General features: G+C 36.2%; 1 long non-coding RNA gene across 1 annotated transcript; it reads left to right on the top strand.

Moving 5' to 3' along the window:
- Window positions 1-556: 556 nt before the first annotated feature.
- On the top strand, window positions 557-20,426 carry LOC139709611 (uncharacterized). The gene is made up of 3 exons (XR_011709410.1): window positions 557-764; window positions 17,218-17,352; window positions 20,008-20,426. It is a non-coding gene; the product is annotated as an uncharacterized lncRNA (long non-coding RNA).
- The last annotated feature ends 42 nt before the right edge of the window (window positions 20,427-20,468 follow it).

Raw genomic sequence — 20,468 nt, 5'->3', positions numbered from 1 at the left:
CTATCGAAATGTCAACCATTCTATGTAAATGAGATACACAAGATATATGTTTGTTGTGAGAGATGCAAGTTTCTCTTTGCCCTGTCTTGTTTCGGAACTAATTTTATAAGAGATCATCAATAGTCAATAATAAGAATGGCAATGGTCCGTGGGAGACTTGCAAGGTGATGTTGGTATCACTTCATGTAACCTGCATGTCTGAGAATCATGAGAAATAGTATTGTGTGGGTTTTTTTTTTTTTGGTATTTGCATAAGTTCGAATCTCATAAACGTGATTTGAAATTGTTCTTTTAATTGCTGCCATTGTGGTTTCAGATCACAATATCCCAGCATATTTTCAGTCATGCGATAAGGTACTACTAAGTATGATAACTCAGTCGAAACTTCCCGACGTCCGCCATGGGTAATTGCACCAAAAGAATTGGGTGTGTACGAGTTTTGAACACAATTGTGGGTGTATGAGTGTGTGTGTGTGTGGGGGGGGGGGTGGAATTGGAGGAGCACAGGTAACGGTACTGTGGGCTGATTTCAACTGGAGTATTTGTTGGGCTTATCCTTCACTGTGTACATGGAATCGTGAACCAGGATGTTCCATTTTGTACACTTCAAAGCCGCATTGCTAACAGCAATACGTACTGAGGCATGTTGCGCCCTGTAAATCATTGGTATAGCGAGCAACTTAAAACGCAGAGTCCTCGTTGTGGAGTCAGGTGTTCATCTTCCATTTGAACGAAGAAATTTGGGCTCGAAACCTTATCGTCTGGTAAGCTGATAGTATTATCAAATTAATGTAAATACTTGTTTTTGTTGCAGTCGTACTAGGATTTACCTAGATACGTACGGAAGGATTAGTACTGACTGCCATTTCTCCCCCACACATTTCAGATGCTGTAATAAGTTTCATACTTTCGTGTAGATTTAGTTTTAGTTGTATTAGATCAATAACGCAGTTATTGTGTTTCATTTGTTTTTTGATATAGGGTCATTATCTCTTTTGTGTTTCTCATGTATTCAGCTATCATGTTCTTTGCATTTTTGTCATGACTGTCCTTTGCAGCCACGTGTATATAACTGATTTATTGATTCATACGAAACTCTCTCTACAACACACACAAACACACAAATGCAAACACACACACACACACACACACACACACACAAATATATATATATATAGTATATCCATGTCTGAGAGAGAGAGAGGGAGAGAGAAAGAGAGAGAAAGAGAGAGAGAGAGAGAGAGAGATATTAGTGTATTATTACCGTCCAAGAAGTTTATATTGTTGCACCAGATTTTCGACGCATCACGCGTCTTTCTCAGGGTTCCGGAAAAAACCCTCAAAAAGGCGTATGATGCGTTGAAAATTTGGTGCAACGATAAAAAGTTGTTGGACGGTGATACTGCATTAATTTCTTCGTTTCATCTTTTGTGTACCAGAACCGAAACGTAGACTGAAGTTCAGTTCATCATATTTAATTTTTCATACATACAGTTATACATACATTAGTGTTGTATGTATATACACTCACTTTGAATTCAACTAAATATTAACTTTCCATCCGTATAATTATATGAAAAAGCTGGTCTTTACGCTTTACACTGCCAAGAGTTTTAAAAGTTAAAAGACACGTAATTTGTGTTTTATATGTTATTTGGGTTTGAAAAACATCAAATTTTATCAGAAAGTTGCTCAAATTGATTGGTAAACTCATTCATTCAGCCAACAACCCCATGCATGTATTGTCATTCGTTTAACATTCGATATGAATTCCACCGACTTGGTTACAAGGCATTAACTTTAAGATTTATTTGAAGATTTAACTTTTAAGATTTTACTTTTAGGATTTTACTTATTTTAAGATTTTACTTTTAGGATTTTACTTATTTTAAGATTTCACATATTTTAAGATTTTACTTTAAGATTTAAGATTTTGTGGTAACGTGTTGTTGTTATATCCTTCCCCTGTGATCGTACGTTAAACGAAATGGCATTCGATTCTATTCAATAGTGACTTGGAATTGACTAAAACCAATCCACATCAACAACACCAAAGTATACGTCTTTCTTCACGATCTGACATAATGAAAAAAGAAATTTATGGTCACAGCGACATAATTTCCTGAAACAGTGACATTGAACCCATAAAAAGATGACGTCACCTTCCAAACTTGCCTTCAAAATTGCCTTTATAGTCCTGTTTTTAAACAAGATGAAGATTGTAATCAAGACGAATTAGCTCTAAATGCCTCAAAGAGATGACAAAGTTTTGGTCGAGACCTGGCTTCAGGTTTCTAACGTTTTTTGTGAAATAATGAGAAACCTCGTATGAAGTATGAAAGAGCATGTAATTCAAAGAGGAATTCAACGTTTATCTTATGGAGATCAGCTTGAAAATGGTTGAGATATCCAAAACAAAGCAATCCTAATAAAAGTTGGGACCCAATCTTTATCAGAGCACTTTGTTTTACTTTATTTTCGGATATCACAGCCATTTCAAAAGTGGTTTTCATCAAATAAACATTGAATTCCCCATAGAATGGTATCGTCTGGAACATTTCATAAGTGGTTTCTTAGCATCTCGCTAAAAGTTACCAGCTCAATCCTCATCCCACCAATGAATAATAAAGCCTCTAAGATAAGTTCTGCAACTACAATGTTTGATGTGACATATCTTTCTTAAATCGACATTAACTTCAATAAATAAAAAATGACATAATGTAGGAAAGCCTGATTAATTATGTTTAAAAAAGTTATTCACTTCCTATGACTGGATGTTCCTGGAATGTGCAAAACAGCTGAGTATGGGGACAGATCAAAGTGAAAAGTCGCAACAATAATGCTCTGCTATTATATTGATGATGCATTGTTTCCATTAAAAAGGCCACTGGAATAAGTAATGCTGAATTGTGAGCACTTTCAAAAACTCTTATTTCCGAAACATTATAGATGATTGTTTGGGCAACATTTATATTTAGTTTTAATCTGCAGATACTACTCCATTTTTCAATTCATGGATGAAGCCTAGAATTTAATAAATATCTCACAGTGCACTTTTTTGAAGCACATGACCGTCATGAAAAGACGAAACAAATGGGAATTACATTGTTTGGTGTAACACGTTTGCGGCATTTTGCAACATTTCACTTTATTGACCTTCTTTGATACTCAGTCATACCATGCATTCCAGAAATGCATGATATAAACAAGTGAGTTGTCATTCTGTAACGAAAATTAATCGAGCCATTTAAGATTAGATAAAGGATGCAGATCTTTACGTTGAGTATTGTGAAATTCCCCGTCTTTCCTCCTAAACAAAATCGAATCAAATTTTGATTGAACTAATCAGATTATGAGCGATACTATGGTATCATATTCCTCAGAGGCAATATGAAATTGTAGTGGCGTTTGTTTCATTATAACTTGATAAGAAAGAAAAAGCGCTCTGAGTCTTTAGATGATTTTATGTATCATTGTTTTCCATTTTTAACAAAAAATTATAGTTTGTGTACGGAAATTCAGTGTACAGTAAATGTCATTTGTTTAGTTTGCAAACATTCTGACTATGATTATGACATCTTGTATGAAAATGCTGGAAATGGGGAGGAAGTCTTAAAAAAAAGAAGAAAAAGGCAACGCTTGTTGGGTGCAGTCCATCTTATCATGCACAAAATAATTGACTATTTTTTTGACGTATAGTGATGTTATGCAAACCAAGACATAAAAATCCTAACTAACCCTAAACAAACGTTCTGGTCAAATCCCGACGGTAAGTCGCTGTCATGTCGAGGAAAAGGAAAGAGAGTGAGAGAGAGAGAGGGGGGGGGGGGGGGGGAGTACTTATCACGCGATGAAGAGCTAAAAAAAGTGGATGACTATCCCTGCTGGAAAGAACACAATGTTTCCCAGTGTGAAACACAGTGTGAAACATAGTGTGAAACACAATGTGAACACAGTGTGAAACACAGTGTGAAACACAGTGTGAAACACAGTGTGAAACACAATGTGAAACACAGTGTGAAACACAGTGTGAAACACAGTGTGAAACACAATGTGAAACACAGTGTGAAACACAGTGTGAAACACAATGTGAAACACAGTGTGAAACACAGTGTGAAACACAGTGTACACACATGAAGACAGTGTGAAATTTTTTCACACTGTTAAAAGGTGTGTACAGTTCTGGTCGAGGTGAGGATTTAGCTTTTAACTTTTTGCGAGATATTCAGAAACCACTCATATGAGATGTCACAGAGCATGCAATTTTAAGGGGTATCAAAAGTTTATTTGATGAAAATCGGTTTTGAAGTGGCCGAGATATCCAAAAACAAGGTGAAACAAAGAGATCCTAATAAAGTTGGGGCATGTAGTCTTTTATTATTATCACTTTTTTGGATATATCAGCCATTTGAAAACCAATTTTCATCAAATAAACGTTGAATCCTTCTTAAAATCACATGCTCCTTCATATTTCATAAAAGGTTTTTCATTATCTCACTTAGGAATGTTAAAACCACGAATCCCCACCTCAACCAGTACTGTACAGCCCCTTTAAATTCGAGCGTTTTAACACTGCGAACACATTGTGAATTATCAATTTGTTAACACCCTGTAAAAACACACTACATTGTGATTTGATATTCACATATTAAATTCGAACGTTAAATTGGAACGTTTTCACATAGTCGACTATGGGAACAGTGAAAACACATGGGACACTGTGTTATTTCTAGTAGGGATAACACGACAATATGAAATGTTTTTGTAATGGTTTTATTTATACAACTTAGTTTCATTTATGTAGTTTTACAGGAGTTATAGGATCATTTTCTACTTCCGGCTTGGAAAAAAAAGAATCATTTTCAGTTGGGTCAAACCCACTATAACGGTGCAATTTTGACTATTAACTACCTACATTTTGAAAGAAATTAGACATTGAGGAATATAATTCTTGCATCTCATCTATTCAGTGGCCAGTGCTATGGAAGTTAAAACTGATTTATAGGGACTTAAAGCTAAAAGATTATATAGTGGTGTCAGAGTGAGGGATATGATAAAGTGAACAAACAAAATTTTATATGTATAATATATCAAAAATCTCGTTAATTTAATGTATAGATTGTAAAGGTTCCAAAGATATGTATTTTTCCGTTTCTCATTTTGTTCGTGAAATCTTTTGTCATAACAGCAACCTTAACCATGCTAACTCCTGGAAAGAATGAATAAATTGGTAACTGTTGTTACGAGACTTATGCCCCGTATATACGTTACAATTATGTTTATTGAATGTTAGAGGCCCAATGTACTTGCTTCTGGGGGGGGGGGGGGGGAGGGGAAAGAAAACGCAAACCGCGATGATGAATGTTACATGGTTTATATATATATATATATATATATATATATATATATATATATATATATACATACATACTTGTTAAACTGTCAAACTAATAGATGACTCTAAAATCAAATAATTTCAGTACGTGAAGGAAAATGTTTTTGTTTATGAGTGATGATGCAATCGGTTGTAGTTTCATGATGACTACTGTTAAATAAAACGTGGCTAATCAAACAAAATATGTGAACTTTCGTGAGATCAATATATTACCTTAAAACATGGTAACGTATGATAACAGAACATTTTTTGGCAGGTAGCGAATATTGAAAAACAGCTTTCAAATTACGGACAAGGAAATCTGTCTTTCATATCCGCAATAACCAGATTTTTTTTTTCCTACAGACAAGGATTTTTCCATGTAGATTTCCCTCACTCAGTTGGCAATAATTTCGGCTGTGAGTTTTTCACAGAATGTATAAATATGTTTGTATGAAAAATGTCTCACTTTGTAATGACTACTGACATGTACATGTTATTCTTTGCTACCTATGTATCATTCCTTCAAATGCATGTCGAATTTTTACTTTTTGTACGTTTTGTTGAAAGAAGTAAAAAAAAAAAAAGACTTTTGAATTGACTATGCTTTCAAATTCAAAAGCACATAGGACCGAAACGATGAGTTGGAGTAATCATGTGATGCAGTGTTTAATTCATAAAATTAAAATTTTCGCCGAGATAGTGGGTTTGACTCACCCGTGATTTTTTGTGCAGACTACTTTCATATAATAATATCATATGCACCATGCCTGTATATCGGACGAAATTCAATAGATCAGAAATAATCTAGTTCTTGATATTCCTCATTTTAGCTGACAAAGAGATACATAAGAAGACGTGAAAAAATGTGCAGCACTGTCGTTCAAGTATTCTTTATCATTACTTGATTCGTCGCATTTCCATGAAACTTTTTTTTCTGTTTAAATGAAACAAACAAGACTCTCTCGCGCTCTCTCTCTCTTTCTCTCTCTGTCTTTATATAAGTATATATATTGCGGTGCTTTACTACGGCAGCCTTGTCTTTAAGGCAATTTTTCTTGTATGTTAGCTTATTTTTTCTTTTAAACGGGACAAACAAGACATAAATGTGACGAAGGGTTGTTTTCTTCTTTTTCTTCCTCTTCCTCCAAAAGATAGATATCTGCAATCTCTGCTGGGTTGTTTTATTTTTATTATAACGCGTCGCGAAGCAATGGTGCTGCCCATTATACCAACAACAAAAAATTCAGGGACGATTCAGGTTCTACTCCACTTCTTATTCAAGTTTACTTTAAGAAATAAAGTGAATTAAAGCGCTCCTCAGATTTCAGTAGGTTTGGCTATTTGTTAAGACCGTTACAAGATGTTCCATTTTCATATCATGGTAGGAAACAGTGATATTACACGAAACAGCGAGAAAAAAATTGGTGAGGTAAGGATAATTATGATCGAAGTAACAAGTTTCCCATTGGCCTTAAGTGTCAACTTGAAGTCCTTTATGGCAAATATAGATTTTTGCGAGATGATTAGAAACCACTTATAAAATATTAAAAGCATACATTTCTGAGAGGAATATAAAGCTTATCAATTCTGATGCAATAAAAGGTTTTATAGATGGCTGAGACATACAAAATCAAAGAAGTCTTAATAAAAAATGGGGCCCACCTTTGATTAATACCACTTTGTTTTATTTTGTTCTTTAGAATGATTCTAAACTTGATTTTTGCCTTACAATCTCGTTAGCACCCTTTCCCGAACTTTATAGATGCGATTCTGGGCTTACCACTTGAACAGTAAACAGTAAACCACTGTCGAACCTGTAGTAGGCCCTATATCACGTCATTAAAACCTTGAAATTAGACACAATCTAAATTGAACATTTCAGTGACATCGTCTGTTATCACAGTTCCATTTTAACGTCAATCTAGATGATAGTCTCAAATCTGGAAAATTGCAATTTACACATTGCATTCTACCAGATATTCTGCATATAGCCTTCCGCAATCAGAGTTTGAACGTGACCGCGAGCATGTTTGCACAATGCCAACTTTGTATCGAGAAATGCAGACTCACAATACTCTCTTCAAATTTGCCCACTAATTCATTCTTCTTTGCAATTCATCCGAAGTGTTTACAATGTACATCATCTGCGTTGTAAGCTGCCGACACGGCTATGCCCAGATCTTCATACTCCAGCAGGTTTTTCCCCCTGTGTTTGTTTTTAGGTGTGTGTTTCAATTCCATCCAGAATGATTTTTTTCTGCTCCTGTATTTAATTCGCGCTAAGCCCATGAGGTGACGCCTTCCCTGTGACGCACTGCAGGACAATCGCCAGTAACGCAGGCAGAAAAAACAAAACAAAACAAAAACAGGGCCAATATTCTATCACAATGTATGCAACTCACCTGCAGGCACGCTCCAACCAAGGAGGGCAAAAGAAAAAGCGAGAAAGAAAAAAAAAATTAGGGGGATATGAGAGAGGGGGTGTATGGTTCGTTGAGCGGTATATCAGAACTCCACTTTAAAATGCCTATTTATTGTCAGCAAACAGTTCAAGAGCTTTTTCGATAGCCAGACGATTGTCCCTTGCCCTGCGCAGTGCATACATTATCAACGCTGTTTCTTTTTTCCTAGCTGTGTAGTCCTACGCGTCTAAGAAAAATCAGCGCCATCTAGTCAGCTTATTGTATGGTATTCTATGGGTCCTTGTTTTCGACTTTTTTTCTTTTCTTTTCTTTAACTTCATCTTCCCATTGAACCTCGCTATTTTAGGTTTCATGTAGTTTCGTCATTATTACTTTGTGTCCTATCCCTATTGCATAACAAATTTACATTGATATTTTTCACCTGGATCTTGCGTTTACAAGCTTTGTTTTTGAGGTTCCATGTTATAGAAAATTGCCTTATGTACGTATGTATGCTGACACACTTTCTATTCATGACCCGCTTTATATCATATTCTGTATTTTGCTTGTTTGTATTCGTTTTTGTTTTTACTTAGCATATGTATAGATGTCAAGTTAAATATGAAAATAAACGTGCTGGAACTGTTCATTGTGTATCCAGTGTAAGACCTGTGCATTTTTAGTTACTCAATTCAATCAAATTCAACTGCTTTCTTTTTCATATAATTACGTAAAGATATTAAAAAAACATTAATTCAATCTCAAACAGTAAAACAGTCTTCGATCCCGCTGTATTAAGTGGGGATAACGTCCTATCTTATAGGCAGTGAATGACCTGAACACTTGTCATCTAGTTGACTTCATATCTATAGCTGTTGGTGATGTGATTGATAAGCTACTCTAAATTATACGATGAAACTAGAGGATGGTGGGTCAACACGTAACCGTGGAATCATGGGACTTAAAACGAAAGATTTGGTGATTCTATGATAAGCGGGCTTTGCTTGCTTCTTAAAGTTTGGTAAAATATCTGATTTATTTACAGCGTGATTGGTCAAAACACGTCACATGATGTGCAACTGGCGCAAATGTGTTCAAGGGCTCACACCTGTAAATAAAATGGAATGCGTATCATTTGTATTCATCTTATGAAAAACTAATCAAAACTGCAAGATTTGTTTTTGAAAAAACCCAAAGGGCATCATTTTCAAAAGTGTCTCTTTAAGAAGCGTTATAATCCTTTAATGTGCAATTTCCCATATGATTTAGGGGTAAATATTATCAAAAACACATTTATGATGTTAAAAACTCAAATAAGAAATATGACCTCTGCTATAGAGCTCACACCTGTAAATAAAATGGAATGTCCCAGACCCCTTCACAAATTCGTACCAAAGATACCAAAACAAATGAAAAAAAATCAATTAAAATTATTAATGCAGTTTGGCATAAAACTGTATAACTGCAAATATTGAGTATGAATTCCCCTACAGCCTGCATTTTGGTATGAAGATGAACGCTTTCCTCATGGAATTTGAAGGGACTATATTTCATTGGGTGCGTATACGGAAAATAGGTGATTTTTTTGAGTGACAAGAACTCGTAGTCTGACTTTTCGGACCCTTGGACAGAGTTTGAGCAGAAGAACCTGCCTTGGAAATTTGATGGATGACAGGGTATAGTATATGGTTAGTGAAGATGAAACACCTCATTTCTCCCAGCTACTGTACAGAATTTTTTTGAAATTTGAATTTTAACACACGTCTCAATGGGGATTTATTTACCCGTGTGAGCCCTAAAGATGAGCAACAAAAATTGATTTTGTACGCACAAGGTGCCAGCGTAGAGCGGGAGAAGACAACTTTTCATAAATCTGAACGCGTTGAAAATATTGAAAGGGAAATGTTTGCAAGTCAGAGCTGCAGCTGAAATAACCAAAATAATGAATATTATTTAAAGTCAGTGTCCCGCGACCGAAGAATTAACTGATGTGGTGGGCAAAACGGATAGTGAAAACACAAAGACGTCCGCAAATGTCGTAAGAGAAAAATAAGTATTCGAACCAAAATTTAGAGAGTCTGCGAAAAGAGGAATGATACAACTGACACTCTGGTCTGGAATTTCCACTCGAATCGCACGTTTGAGGTCATGATTATTGGTGAGTTTGGAAAAAAAAATGAAGAAGGACGTGTTCAGCTCAAACCCACAATCAGTTCAACGGACATGCAAACAATATGAAGCTCTTGGGATCAGTCGGGCACGAAAAATGGTTGCAAAATGATTTTTTTTTTGTCGATATCATGACCCTTTTTTTTTTGCAACCGTTGTATATAGTATTAGGGAGATTTGGACGATGGTAGGCGATTTTACAGTATAGATAGACGTCCACAGTAGCCTTTCATGTATACAGGAGAGAAGGTCAGTGTGAAGTGCCAAACAGTGGCCGGATGTATAAGATTCTAAACAGCAATTCACGTCCCACCCTCCAGTTTTGCGTCAGAAGACTGTTTTAAAAACCAAAATTGTACCTGGCTCTGGCACAGGAACACTGTTCTAAGCAACATCTCTTAAGCGTAGCTTTTCTTAAACTTGAATACCCCACTTGGAGCAAATATCATCCGAAACAAGCTCAAGTCAATGATATAAGATTATGTGGTGAGGCCTAAATATGTTGGGTGTGTAGCCAAGTTTACAATTATCAGTCGCGATATCTATGGATACACTGGACAGTGCAGGGTGGCAATCAAGGGATATGATGAGCGTTAGTGGCCGCAGGATGAGTGAACAAAAAAGAGGAGCAAGAGAAATGAGCTGCATTCTTGCCCAACACCTCCACTGTGAAAGCTCATACTTTGACTGCTACTTCAAGCTCAAGTTCTAAAAGTGGTCTGTGACATTCACTAAAATAGTGACCAGCACTAGGATAGTCATGGCAGTTTTAGCAATTATCAGGACAATAAAGGAGGCACCCGGCTTGCTTAATATAGTAGGCCTAAATTATATATCTTTGTTATTGCGTTGTACGGCAGAAACGACGGCTTTAAATGGGGCGATGTTCTGGTCCATTTTTCCAGCCTCAGCTCGCAGCGAATTCATCAACAGCAAAGCAGCCATAAACAATTCCATTCTAGTGGATGCAACACTAAAATTTATAATCAATTTTTGCATCAGATCCCACTATAAATGTTTTCTGTTTGCTTTTGGAATTGAATTTGGCCTGCTTTGTATCTAACGACAGATATTCACCTGTCTGATTTTAGTGAGTTTTCGGAAGTGTTGATTTTACTCTAGCTTTTAAAGATGGCATCCCGTGAACTTTTGGGTAAGTCGCAAGGGCGTTTTTTAATTTAGTTCGCTTCGTCACTATTTCATACAAGAAATCACGCACTTGACCCTGTTGTGCGTCCGTGTGTGAATGCAGTGAACAGTCCATATCTTTAGACATTGTTGGATGGTGCACTATCATAGGGTGCACTCGCCGCAAGCGGTACTGACGCAAACAAGGGCCATACCTTGTCTGTCCTAACATCCGACCCCATTTTAAGTAGGCTTTGATAAATAGGAAACGTAAAAAAATATTAATTCCATCAAGCCGAGTACAGAATGAGAAAGTTGTTGCCTTCATTTTCTTTTTCTTTTTAAACCAGATAGAATTGTCAGTTGCAACCATAGGCGTGCCCAGGATTTTATTCTTAAACAGACATGACAGAGGGGACCTTGAAAGGGGGGGGGGGGTTTACAGTTTGTGATATACGTGAAGACACAGAGGCAGTATCCACCCCCCTTCTATTAAAAAAAACCACATACACACACACACACACAAAGGGAAGCAATGAATATCTTGTTAATACGAATGACGGAGTACGTGATACCATGTACCCTTGCTTCTTCTTATTTCATGTAATCTACTTTCTGTTCACTTGCTAAAGTCAGGGTCTAGCCTTCGATAATGAAAGGGATGACATAGACATAAGGATTGGACTTTTAACTTGCTGTGAGATACCAAGTGAGATTATACCGAGATACCGGTCAGACTGGCAAAAAATCGACCGCCGATCCGACCAGTCGTACGACCTCAAGACTGGAACTGTGGCGTCATCAGTCTTGCATGCAGTTTCCAGTCGTACGACTGGGTCATAATTATAGCGCCAGTCGTACAGATTTGACATGTTGAATTTCTACGACCGGTCGTGGGCTTTCAGCCATTTACAATGCAGTAAAATGGAAGGGTACGCAGTGCGCACTGCTTGAGCCTTAACACTAATTGGTAAAATGTATTGAAGACAGAACAGTGACATCGTAAGCCTACTCATAAGCGTTGGCAGGTCGTACGACTGGGCCTTATGGTCTTAAAGGACAAGTTCACCTTCATAAACATAAGGATTGAGAAAATGCAACAATATTAGTAGAACACATTAGTGAAAGTTTGAGGAAAATTGGACAATCGATGCAAAAGTTATGAATTTTTTAAATTTTTGTGTTGGAACCGCTGAATGAGGAGACTACTACAGCTTGTGAGTCATATGCGTACAACAGTATAAAGAAAATGTAAAAGAAAATTCAACATATTTTCACTTTTTTCGCATAATAATAGAGCACTTGACTTGCCTCTTTCTAAAGGCAGGGGGAATAATATTATCCATAACATTTGTCGGTAACGAGTCAGGGGAATGTGTACTTTTTTCAAAAGATGGAATTTTGTGAAATTCTCTTTATATTTTCCTTATATTGTTGTACGCATGTGACATCTCAGTTATTCATACACTGCAGTAGTCTTCTCATCCAGCGGGTACTGCACAAAAACTTCAAAAATTCATAACTTTTGAACGGATTGTCTGATTTTCCTCAAACTTTCAATGATGTGTTCTACTAATATTGCTACATTCTCTCAATCCTTATGTTTATGAAGGTGAACTTGTCCTTTAAGATCGTATAGTCGTGAGTCGTATAGTGTGCGGCGGGCTTAAGATCGCGAAGTTTGGGTCCTTGGAACGTGTGCGCCAAAGAAGAAGAAGAAGAAGAAGAAGAAAAAGAAGAAGAAGAAGAAGAAGAAGAAGAAAGAGCCCGCCGTTCAACATCTGTACATGACAGTGGCCTCACGCTTCGGAGACACCGCCCGCAAACAGATCGAGAAGCTTGACGAGGAAGTTTCGCGTGAAGTTTGCAGTCACACTGGCAAAACTTCGATATCTTAAAGATCGCGATGTTAAACTTCTCGATCTTTTCCAAGTATGACCGCGCTTCAAGACTCACATTACTATGGAAAGAGAACTTTTTGATCTTTCGCCACCTATAGCTTTTAACAAGACTAACTTGTTTTCTTTCATGAGATAGGAAATCTCACAATAAAATCTACATGGAGTACATTGGAGTAGGTGAAGTATGATGTATGTCATATTACAAGGGAACAGATATGAAGTGTGGAACATGTTACTACTTATTCCAATTAGGCTATAAATACAAAGAAATATATCAATAACGTTCTCCTTTCTTTTACGGTGTCCATTTTTCATGTGTATGAAATACATGATGAAATGCACTTGTTGAAAATTACAGAAGACAATTAATGGTTTTTTTTTCAATTTAATAAGATCGTAGTTCTTGTAATACGCAAAGTTATATTGGAAAAAAAGCGTAGTTTACCCTTCCAGTCCGAGTAAAATTTTCTAAACTTTCAATTATTTTTTAGATTATCATCCTTGTAACAAAGCTTAAGATCAAGGACATTTATATCTACAAAAAAAATGACATTATAATAAATCATCACTTCTATGATTGATGACGCCTATGTCTGTACAGCGCAATGCCATGAAGATGTGTGATTACATTTTGTTTTTAAAAGTCATGTATCATCTTTGAAAGAAACATAGTGATTATCCATGGCCATTATCGACTGGATAGTGGATATCAAAGTCTACTTCTCAAGGCCAACCATCTAGCGAGTATGTGATTTGCATTGAGGACTAAAACATGCGATACATGTATATACGTTTTACACCACACGTACTCCACGTCCAACATAAGTAAAACGAAATAATAATAATAATGAAAATGATAATAATAACATATCCCACCTCCCTTCATCAAGCTCCATTCCTCCCTCAAAGACAGAAAACAACCTCTTTCTCTCCGTACATAGTACAAATTATTAGATGATGCATTTCTACCCCCTTTTATCACTCTCTCTTTTAAGACTCACACACACAAACACACACACACACACATACACACACACACACACACGCACGCACACGCACACACACACACACACACACACACACACACACACGCACACATATTTAAGCAGTCCCTCCACTTGCGTTTCTGGTGTATGGCACAATGTGCCTGTATAGCATCCACAAAAAAGAAAATAAATAGAATAAAAATAGTCGAACCGTTAAATCAGCCCTAAATACATTGTTTGTTTTTTATATTCATTGCGTAGATTCTACCGCGTCCTCGCTCAGCCACAATCACTCAGATATGATTGACAAACACAGCTCTTCTCCGTGAAAAGCCGTCCTACCATAATCTTGACTAGATCTAGACTTCAGTAATGTCGCCCTGAATAGATGCTACGAAGGCAAAGACAGTTCCTAGTAACATTTTAGAATTTTACCAAAAGTGTCGACTAATTGTAGTTTACAATACATTTGAATAGGGACAATGGTATACATCTCTGGGTATTGTTTGTATGTTTGTTTTTACGTCCGCTTATCGTTCCCCGAAAATTCGCTCATGCAAACATCATTCATGCAAAACCGGCACAAACCAGTTCCTCAGGCTCGAAATGTTATTTTTGAATACTTACAAAAATAGGAAAGGCATAAATAGTTTCTTTAAAAATATCTAATGAGGAAATTTATCCTTATTCCTTTGTAGTACACGTTATGAAATCTTCAACCAATGAAATTAAAAGAACAGTAGTAGGCTATTGAAAGAAAATATTAAATTGAAGTAAAATGTAAGAAAGAATCCTCCTACAGCTGCTCACGCAAACTTGTTTGCTGCTGCTTTTTATCAACAGAGAAACATGCGATATTTTATCCAGTTATGCAAGGCAAGTGTTGAAATTCAAAATGGCAACCGACCTGTATACAGTGGCCACCTGTCTATACTGGCAACTTTTTTCGTTTCCTTTGGGAGACCGCTGTAGACAGATTTGACGGTATCAAAGTAAATAAGCCTCATTTATTTCGTGTTTTTATGCAAATGTTATGTTGAATACTTTATTGGAAATGAAGTAAACGAAACGAAATATATATGCTATATATAAATACATATATACAGTATGTATATATCTGTGTGTGTGTGTGTGTGTGTGTGTGTGTGTGTGTGTGTGTGTGTGTGTGTGTATGTGCGTGTTAACATATATATTTGTTTTGAAAGCGCTTTGGCGTTTTGGAATTTGTATGTCTTTTGAGAATATAATTGCGTTCTTTGCTGCTGTCTTTATGATGCCAATCAGAAGGTTAGAATTATCTCATAATAGGTATAACCCCCCCCCCCCCTTGAATACTGCTTAAAGGTTCTGTTAACATCTGGGAGCAGTGATTTGAAAAATGTTCAAGATATCACTTTTGATGCATAGATATGTGTAGGTAAGTTGTATCACGAAACATCTACTATGTAAAACTTTTGCAATAAAGCCTAAAATATAAAGAGATATCACTATTTTTCTCATTAAGCCATAACTGTAGACGGTTTAGTCTGGAAAAAATTCTATTGTAACTATTGTTCACATTTTGTATATTTGACAATACTCAAAATGCATTACACTAGTTCAAATTTTTACTTTGGTTGTTTCTATCCCTAACTCACATTTTAGAAGTGTGGTGTGTAAACTTGACCGCGGGATCGAAAACGGCGCGAATCTTAGGTCACCTGGTCTAAACTGCGCGCTTCCAAACAATAGCGGCATCCGCACGTGAACTCAAATGTTACGAAAAATCGTATATGTTATATACGGTCGGCGATAATATATCTGCCACCGGTGCTATTTTGAAGCACTATAATGCTGGGTTTTTTATTCATCTGCAAATGGTAAATTGTGCCGTCAAGTGTATAATATTTCCCCACAAGACCACAGCATCTTACAGTGACACTAATTTCTGTTGCTAACTTGCTAGTTGATTTCTTTTTTTTTTTTTTTTTTTTTTTTGGCTGAAAATTTTTCTGGAAAGTTGCATTAACATCGGTATAAATCTGATTAGAAATGATATATCCTTCCTCTAAATTGCAAATGACAAAGTATCTGAAATATGAAGAAGTCTGGGCTGGAACACTATTCTGAAGGATACAAGGCAGTTGATATCAAAAAGCGCGGAGAAGGTATTTAGACAGAAACTAACAGCTCAATACGCAGATGTTATGTATGAGGAGAAATAACAAATCCATCACTTTTTACCAAGAATCATTTTCCTTGGATCTCCCATAATGCTCTGTTATACTACTCGGTTGTTTCCATGAGAACAGACTCATGCATATGCATTTTAGTTGCATGCTCTCTCAAATTCCTGCCCATCGGTGTTTTTCCTTCCACTTCTAGTAAGACCTGCGTCGTGTCGCATAGTTTCCCCTCCTTTCTTTCTTTCCTTTCTTTTATGCGTCATTGCAGCTGGCTGGTATATCACACATAGGAATTGCAATTGATTCATGTTTTCCATTTTTCAAATCTTTCCCCGTGTCCGTATGGAAGCCGGAATGTTTAAACCCTAAAATTATATAGTACTTAAGTATTCACGTCATTATCACTCCCATGTCAAAATTGCTTTTAGAGCAACTGTTATAGTGTGCAGCATATGGTTTTTTATACTTGTTCTCATTTTATCACACACATAAATACATGTGAGAAGAGTCTTCTGTGTATTAACGAGTATTAACAGTCATTCTCTTTTGTTTATCCTTACTTTTGGTCTTAATTGTACCCGTGCTCCTCATCCTGTTCCCCTCACTAGGCTTTTGTTGGGACCTACGCTCAACAAGCTTTGTTTTTTAGTAGGTTCCATCATCTCTTCGCATCCTTTACTTTGATTGAAAATGACACATCGACATCTATGTATTATTTTTGTATTCCTATTTATTCATGTATATAATCCAAGCTGGACATTCTGTATTATATTTTGTTATATACCCTGTATTTTCCATCGAGAAATACGAAAATAAATTGAAATTGAAATTGAAAAAAAAGATGAAATAATAAACGGAAGGATCACCCCATTTCATATCATCTATTCACGGGGGCAGATCTAGGAATTCCGTAAAGGGGAGGCGCCTTTACAAGAATGCAAATAAAGGGTGGGGCACACTTTTGTTTTAACAATAGTTAGATGATACAGTGAGATAGATCCACCACTGACTGTATTCATATTCATAGTGGCATACAGTTTTTGATCAAAGTTAAAAACGGCTTGTATCCTCTTTTAACTTGTGAATCAGAGTTGGTGACACGCGTTACGTATCCCTGTCCTGCGGACAGAATGGGTGCGATGGGACCAGTTCAGAAGGCACTGACTGTCGGCATCATCTTGCTTCAAATCTTCAGTGGATTACATCAACATGTTGTGCTTGCCGGTAAGACTAGCTTGCTTTTGACATATTATTTCAGAAATATATATATATAGATCTCTCTCTCTCTCTCTCTTGCTATAAAGTATCATTAAACAATGTCTGCGAACTGTAGGTGGTGGATCGGGTTACGGAAAAGTTTGTCACATTTCGTGATTACATTGTTATTGTAATTATTAATTGACTTAAATTGTATATTCCATCGTTCTTGGCCCCATTTCATAAAAAGCTGATATGATAGCAACTCTTGATGAAATGACAATTTTCATGGTAACGACAAGAATGGAGCTTCCTGATTGGCTGTTGCTATGGGAAGTTGTCATACCAGCAAGAGTTGACATCCTTACATCTTTTATCAAACGGGGCCCTGATTTATATCTACTATTATAGTAGTCTTAAAGTCAAATGACGCTCCTTGATACAGTATATGATTTTTTTTGGAGACTTAGCGCTGCTTCTATACTTTTTTTTTTTGTGGGGGGGGGGGGTAACATTTTAATTCCACAATTTTCAAGCCCTAAAATGATAGCTTCGGCAGCACATGATCTTTGCTACCAGTTTCTGCCAAGTTTGAAATGAATTAAATGTTTGAAAAGTGTTGAAATAAGGAACCTATATAAGTAATTTTTGTTTCTGTCCCATTGTGCTTTTCATTCATATTGATTAGTTGTTTTTTTAAGGTTGTTTCTCCATTGACTTGTAAAATCATGTCATATTCATTATTTTGCATTTGTGTGGTATATGTGACCATCTCGTGGCCTTGCTGAAAGCCAGTTTAAATAGGACAGCATGTTTGTTGTTGCTTTTTCTCACCGTGCTTAGTTATATCGACATCTTTTTTTTTGTTTGTTTTTGTTTTTGTTTTGTGTGGTTTTTTTTTTTTTTTTTTTTTTTTTTTTGGGGGGGGGGGGAATCCTTGGAAAATGCAGGCCATTTGAGTTTCTTTCACTTTCACAAATCCGAAGGTATGATATTGCGGAGATCGTCTGAAGTCGTGTAGCACTTATAAGTCAAGAGATATTTCGCATTATGGTTGTGTTCTATTATCTATTGTTCATTTCCCTCTCATTCTAAAATAAAAAATAAAAAAACGAAACAAAGGATCAGATAAAGAGCATAAAGATTAGAAAGATATTTCAAAGTAGACTAAAAGACCCAATGTGCTAATGATATACTCATAGAAGTGTCCTTTACATCAAAACCAGCAAAATTCATAGCAAGCACATTAGTCTTTTCATATGGGCATTGCAGCTTGTATGTTGCACATTGCATGTTTGTATCTAATCCCCTCACTGACGCTGACACGCATATAATATACACAAACATGAAGAGTTCTTTTCCCAAATGTGCTAAATCGATTTTTTTCCATCAAATTGGACTGTTTGACAAAATATAGATTCATTTTGGGGGATCCTCTACAAACTCTTCAAAGAATTTAAATTCTTGTGAGAAAATGAGATGATTAGGCAATGAAAAGTGATTTTTGTTCCAAGAGGTGCTGACTGGAAAAAAAAATGTATATATGTGTATTTCATTTTTAAAAAATGGCAAATTATCGGTCCTCTGAACAAATTGCTGCAACTCGCTCATGCCAACCCCATTCATGCAAAACAAGTCTCGAACCAGTTTCTTAGCCTTGAAATGTAATTCTAAAGACTTATAGAAATTCAAGAAAGAATTAAGGCAATAATAATCGCTTTGAAATATGTTATGAGTAAATAATTATATTTTCATTTAGTAACGCCCTAACCCGTAATTTGATCTTCAGCTAATAAAACAAAATCAAAAGAACAGAAGTAGGCTTAAAAGACATTTACACTGAAATAAAATGTTAAACAGAATCCCCATATTATAATTGTTCATTCAAACTTATTTGTTGTCTTCTAACAATAGAGAAACATGAGGTATTGTATGCTATTATGCAATGCAATTGTTGAAATTCAAAATGGACACCGACCTGTCTATATAGGCCTCCTATCATGTGCTCACTTCTGTCTTTTCCCTTCGGTGGCCGCTTTGTCTGCATCATAGAAAAATAAGCCTCACTGAAAAAAAAATCCAAACATATTTCATATTCACGTTGATTTTTTTTTTTTTATGGAACCACATTTTTTTGGTCTCATTTTGGGGTCTTATTATGGAACATGAAAGTCATTGCATGAAGACCCCTAAAAGCATAAAGAATAAAACTTTTTTTTTTCTCATCGCCATTGAAAATGCATTGAGAACGCTTTGGAATGGAACTCTTCAAACACTCACATATATGTGTATACAAATATTTCTTTGTTAACCTACAGTATTACAAGTAATTGACATTATTCTTATCACCTTCATTTATTTCCCTCTCTCTTTCTTTATTGATAAATTGAAAATAACCAGTTTTCCATTCAGGTTCCTACTGGTTTGTGATATTAGATTCATACTAAACAAGACATTATATGATTCAACGTGCTTAAAGCTGTATTAAAATATCCCTGATCAATTGAGTAAATGTGTTTTGTGATTAAAAAAAAAAATCTCTCTTTCTAGCTTCCGTGGATTACGACAAAAAGCTGAGAATGATATGAGTAAAGTAATTCAATCTTTCCAGGAATTTTTTTTTTGTCAGATTCCTTTCATTATCGTTTTTCTATCCCCTTCTCTTATCACATCAACCTTCAGCAACAACTGAGGTTTACACTGAGGTTTACACTGAGGTTGTAACAGAAATTGAAGAAACAGCCGAAGTAACCTCAATTCCGACCGAAGAACCAACGGAAATAATTAGCGAGGAGCCCGACAGTTCGACCGATGTACGCAATGTTTCTACCGACGAAACAACAACAAATGCAACCATGGAACCAAAGTCAAGTGGGGAATATGGGACCACTGAAGTATTCGAGGAAAATATTCGGGAGTGGCATTTCCACCGAGGAACCTATATTTTCTGATGAGCTGACTACTCCAACTATGGAACCAATTACAACTTTGATTTACGGGACCGAAGAAGTTACTGAGGATGTTTATGTTCCTACCGAGGTAACCGACGAAAAAGTCATTTCTACGGAGGAGCCGGGCTTTTCTACAGAAATAATCGAGGAAATTGGAATTTCAACACCGATGAACCCAACTTTGCTACAGAT

Source organism: Diadema antillarum, unplaced genomic scaffold, assembly GCF_040938485.1.
Source record: "Diadema antillarum isolate AM-2024a unplaced genomic scaffold, OU_Dant_1.0 seq00001454_RagTag, whole genome shotgun sequence".
NCBI lineage: Eukaryota > Metazoa > Echinodermata > Echinoidea > Diadematoida > Diadematidae > Diadema > Diadema antillarum.
The sequence above is the reverse complement of the archived record's forward strand: the minus strand, read 5'-3'. Positions and strand labels throughout refer to the sequence as shown.